Source organism: Lactuca virosa, chromosome 4 (assembly GCF_052849685.1).
Source record: "Lactuca virosa cultivar CGN04683 chromosome 4, Lactuca_virosa_CGN04683_v6, whole genome shotgun sequence".
NCBI lineage: Eukaryota > Viridiplantae > Streptophyta > Magnoliopsida > Asterales > Asteraceae > Lactuca > Lactuca virosa.
The window spans coordinates 228,963,725-228,969,719 of record NC_136429.1 but is presented as its reverse complement, the minus strand read 5'-3'; positions in this window follow the sequence as shown (position 1 = coordinate 228,969,719).

Below are 5,995 nucleotides of genomic sequence, written 5' to 3'. Positions count from 1 at the left end.
ACAAGCATAACACATATAGCACTAACATACTTCATAGCACATAACCAACTAACATGCCACATAATACAACTTCAGCTAGTGTACCACATATCATAAAATGGGCTGGCCTTGGTGCTTTAGACCCATCGGTATGGTGAGGAAACTCACCTGGCACTGCTGAAGTCCCGCAGATAAAACTCCAGTGCTGGTCGACAGATTCCCGAACTATCAACATCAAACAACCCAATTAATAATTGGGTTCCAACTCATAATCATAAGTCCATGCTTGGGGGTAAAAGACTACTCTACCCCTAACTTGGCTTGATTCAAGCCCAAGGCCCAATCCAAAGGCTCAAAAGTCTAACTATGGTTCAAAAACCAACATATTGCCCAATTTTCCAAATTGGGCCCAAACCTTTACATGGCCTTATTATAAGGCCTAACCAAAAAATCCAGTCCAACATTTGGCATTTCTAATGGCCCAATATAATATAATCATTAAGGCCCAAACTATGGCCCATCTACGGCCAATATTCCAAATTGGGCCCAACCCCTCATATGGGCCTTACCTTAAAGCCCATCTACATATTCTAGTCCATAAGATTATTCTTGGAAGTCCCACTATTGGTCCAATCACTAAAAGCCCAACAGAAAGGCCCAACTTAAGGCCCAAGTGAAATTAGGGTTTCCCATGAAATGATGATTAGGGTTAAGTGTCCTTACTTAACCCCTTAAGGACTTAATCAATTAAGTCCCACATGGTCTTAGGTTAATTTGCAATGATTATTAATTAATATTTTAAGTTCATTAAATAATCCCGATGCGATCCCGATAAATTCCAAATTAGGGTTTCATGACATTAGGGTTTTCCAACCCATATTAGCCCAATAGGCCCAATAGCTAGGTCATTTGATCAATTAGGGTTCATTAGGCCCATTAGGGCTTCATTAGGCCCATTAGGGTTTCAATACCTTGTCCAAACATCCCAAACGAATCACAATACAAACGAGGCACACCGCCACCCGATACGGCAGCCGATGGTGGTAGGAGGCGGAAGCCACCATCTCACGGTCGTGGTTAGGGTTTCTTATTATCATTCCTTTATCGATTACATCATACAATGCGACATCTCAAGTAACACACACACCCACTAAAAATAAACACACACACAGCCACCTAATGGTGGCCGGCAGTGGCGCATGGCGGCAGCCACCACCTTACGGTGGTGGCGGTGGCTTCCGTGTGATTTCTAGCTAGACTAAAAACACACTAACATAAATACATACATACACACCCACTATATGGTCACAAAACAGCCCCAGCCACCCACCTGTGGTGACCGGCAATGGCAGTGGTGCGACAGCCAGCAACGACGGTGCTTCCTCAGCCAAGAACAGCGGCGGCTAGGGTTGGCAGCTTCTACCTCGATCTTAACGGTCTTCCCGACAACCTCTCTTATCCAGTCGACGGTGCTAGGTATATTCATCTATGCTGATGGCGGAGGCTCACAGTGGCGGCTTCGGAGGTTTTTGAGGCCCCCACACGACGTCTGATGGCAAGAGCTGGAATGAGAAGGAGAAAGATGGTGGCGTAGTAGCAACGAACCGGAAAAAGGGACACTTCGCGACGATGGCAAACACGCTCCAGCTCCCCCGGTGGCGGCAGCAGCAACGTAACAACAGCAGTTGGCGTCTCCCGACGTTCTTCAATGTTTCCGGTGACGAGGACTATCTTGGTCGTGATAGGCGATCGGAAAGAACACGAACAAGGTGAGTGGTGGCGGCGGCGGAGACGAAGGGGAGGCATAAGGGTGAGTTGCGGCTGCTACTCCGTTAGCGTTAGGGTTACGGAGGGTTGAGGGTTATATACCCTGCCCCATAAATCTTGTTCCCATAATGACGCCTTTAGTCCCTCCCTTCCCATTTTCTTTCAAAGGGAGCCCATAAATTACTATTTAAACCCTGCCTTCTTAAAACCTTTACAAATTAAATCCAACTTTTACCAAGTAGCCCCTCTCTCTATATTTAGTTTCAAATAAAGTCTAGAATTTACTATTTAGCCCCTTCTTCCATAAATCCTATCATATAAGGTCCAAAATATACCAAACACCCCTTGTCTTCCAAAAATCTTCACAAAGTAAATCCCGGAATTACACCTTTAACCCCCGACTTCTAAAATTGTAACCTTTGGCTCCCGAAAGCCAACACATTGCTATATAATTATTGGTTTTAGGGCTATAATACAATCATTAATTTTTTTAATTATTTATTAAATAAACAGGGTGTTATAGAATGAGCCAGAAGGGGTCGAGCCGTAAGCGTTGTTGTTTTGTGTAGACATCTGAAATAGAAAAGGAACAAAGTTTAGATTTAGATAATAATCCCCAATTAAACACCCAAAGAGAAATTAGGGCTAGGACCCAACATAATTATTTACAATTCAGAAGAGGGATGTCGTAATCTAATTGCAAATAATATGAAGGTAGGTAAGTGACGATTTACCAATTTCCACCATGAAAAACGAAAAATACAATTAAGTTTTAAATGAAATGAAACTCCTAGATTCTTTTGAGATTCATTGAACTTTTCAACGGCATGTTTAAATATCGATTTTGCCCTTTCAGTTTGTGACTGGGATACCTAGGATGACAAACAAGGTGTGAATAACCATGCAAATGTACTTGGTACTCTCGATGTCATTTACCACCTAATCAATGTGTCGGTTAACCACACACGCTCCATTGATCTATGATAAACATCGAGTTACCCATTTTCACCCTTGTTAGTCCTAAATTAGTGTGACGTATAACCACACACGCTCCACTAATGACTTGGCATGGTGCAAAGTGTAATTTCATGGAATAGCATACATTTTCACATTTTTCCTAAAGTAACTAAGATTGGGAATTTATAAAAACATTTAGTTACTTTATACAATCATCATACTTATTAATGAGGAATTAGTTGTCCTATCTTACCCGTTCGGCTAACGACCCTCCACGAATCAAGGAAGCGGTGGGTGAGAGTGGGCACCCATTAAACCACCATTTTATAGACAGAAACCTTATACCCCCCTTATAGATCGGCTTCGTGAATGAGGCCTACTAATGGTAAGACTGACTTATCTTATACATATATACAATTATTAGTCTTTTAATATTATAATAGTATAAGGGTTGAATTTTAAACTTTTAAAACTCTAGGGTTTAAAATTTAAATATTTCAAAATTAAAACTATTAATAAAAAAAATAAATTCCAAAACTTGAGGGAAAGTTTTGAAACTTTTCAAAACCTTCTAGATCAAATTTCAAATAATTTAATTAATCAATAATTTGTGATTATCTAAATTTGACCTAATTCATTTAAGGCAAGATAATTCATATTAGATAATACGAAATAATTTATTTTATCATATAAACAAGTAATTATCTTATTATTTAACAATTATCTTCTAATTGGATGAGGATAATCAATACCATATTGAAAAAATCGGATTTTATCAGTTAAAAACGTTTACGGTAATTATCCAACCGAATTCTAGTCAAAATCCTGAAAAATCTGCCTACAGACGAGTCGACGCGCCGAGTCACAGACTGGACTCGTTGAGTAGCCCTGACTCGTCAAGTTCATCAGGGGACTCGACGACATCATCAGGAAGAAGCAGAATTTTCGACATTTTCAGCTTTCAACAATTTAGCTATGCATCAAATACAATAGAAAAACGACCTAGGCTCTGATACCACTGTTGGGTTTTGACCAAAACATCTATCCTATGGTGCACATGAAAACCCTAAAGCTTTGGATATAGGTTTTTCTAATTGTACATGCAATAATCATCCAAAGCTTATAAACCCTAACTCTAGCATACAAAAATCGAAATCAACATAAATAAACAAGTAAGCATGTTACCTTTCAATTGTAGCATGATAACCTTGAGCTTTTGAGAACCTAACACCTCAAATGCGATACCTCTAATAGATCATCAACACCAAAGCAATTGGAGAATATTAGAGAGAGAGAGAGAGAGAGGTAAAGGCTATTTTTGGATCTAGGAATCCTTCTAAGGTTGTTGTAGCCGAAAATATGAAGCCAAGGGAGTCCTTATATAGGTGAGCTACTAGGGTTTCAGTCAAAACCCTAATTAGATTGCTTAGGCCTTAAGCAGTCCACATGATCCTTCCAGAAGGCCCCTATGGATGATTTCTATGTGGGCTTCCCCATAGAGCTCGTCCATCCCTTCTTTAGGGTTCCTCGGCCCATATTGCAATTATGATATAATTACAATATCAGTCCCCTTAATTCAATTAACCTCTTTTGACCACAAAATTAATTCTAAATTAATTCTTGACCAATATTAATTAAATAATATGATTTCTCTTTTAATATATTATTCTCATAATATATTAATAAACCATAATAAACCTCTTTCTCCATTATCCATCCAGTCAAGTTGATTTGGTGAAGGCAACCCAAAAGGGCCATGCTACTATCAGGTCAAGTACATACCAAATATAGTTATGGGCTTAGACACCTAATCCAATAGAGCCTCCTTGATTTGTGAAGACAAGTGGGAGTGGATGGTCATTGATAGTGTTCTTAGTCGGCGACCCGAGTACTCTCTCCGGCTTAGGGCATCAGCCACCACATTCGCTTTGCCCGGATCGTAACAGATCTCACATTCATAATCATTCAGCAGCTCAACCCATCGTCGCTGCCTCATGTTTAGTTCTTTCTGGTTCAAGATATGTTGGAGGCTCTTGTGGTCTGTGAAGATGGTGCACTTTGTACCGTAGAGGTAGCGCCTTCAAATCCTTAGAGCAAAGACCACAGCTCCAAACTCAAGATCGTGAGTGGTATAGTTCACCTCATGGGTCTTTAGCTGCCTGGATGCATATGCTATAGCTTTTCTGCGCTGCATAAGTACACAGCCTAATCCTTGAACGAATGCGTCGCAACAAACCACGAAGTCTTCTGTCCCTTCATGGAGAGACAAGACAGGGACGCTACATAAAGCTTGTTTCAATGTTTGGAATGCAGGCTCTTGTTTCTTCTCCCAGATGAAGGGTACACCCTTCTAAGTTAGTGTGGTAAGTGGCGTGGCTGTCCTGGAAAAATTCTGGATGAACCTCCTATAATAGCCACCGAGGCCTAAGAATTTCCTGATCTCCGTAAGGGTTCTTGGAGTTGCCCAGCCTTCTATTGCTTTGACCTTGGAGGGATCCACATGTATTCCCTCTTTACTGACCACGTGACCCGGAAAATCCACTTTGCGAATCCAGAACTCGCATTTGGAGAATTTTACGTACAACTTCTCTGCCCTTAGTGTTTCCAAAACATCTCGCATAAGTTGGTTGTGTTCTTCTTTACTTCGTGAATAAACGAGTATATCATCGTTAAAAAGGATCACGAAGTTGTCGAGAAAAAGGTCGGCAGATTCGGTTCATCAAGTCCATAAATTTCACGGGTGCATTTGTCAAACAAAAGGGCATTACTACGAATTCATAGTGCCCGTAACGAGTTCGTAAGGCAATCTTAGGAATATCCTCCTCTCGAACCCGTATTTTGTGATAACCGGACCTCAAATCTACTTTTTGAGAAGTAACTTGCTCCTTGCAGCTGGTCAAATAGATCGTCAATCCGGGGAAGAGGGTATCGATTCTTGACGGTGAGCTTGTTGAGCTAACGGTAATCGATACACATGCGAAACGAACCATCCTTCTTTTTTACAAACAAGACTGGAGCTCCCCAAGGAGAGAAGCTTGGCCTTATAAACCCCTTGTCCAGTAATTCGTTCAATTGACTGGAAATCTCTTGCATTTCTGCAGGACCTAGTCTATATGGCGATTTGGCGATTGGTGTGGCTTCGGGTATCAAGTCGATCCGAAAATCGACTTGTTGATTTGGAGGTATTCTCGGAAGGTCTTCGGGAAACACATCGGGAAAATTGCACACCTCCGAGATGTCTTTGATGCTCTTTTCTTACTTCTTTTTATCGACCACATGAGCCAAGAAGGCA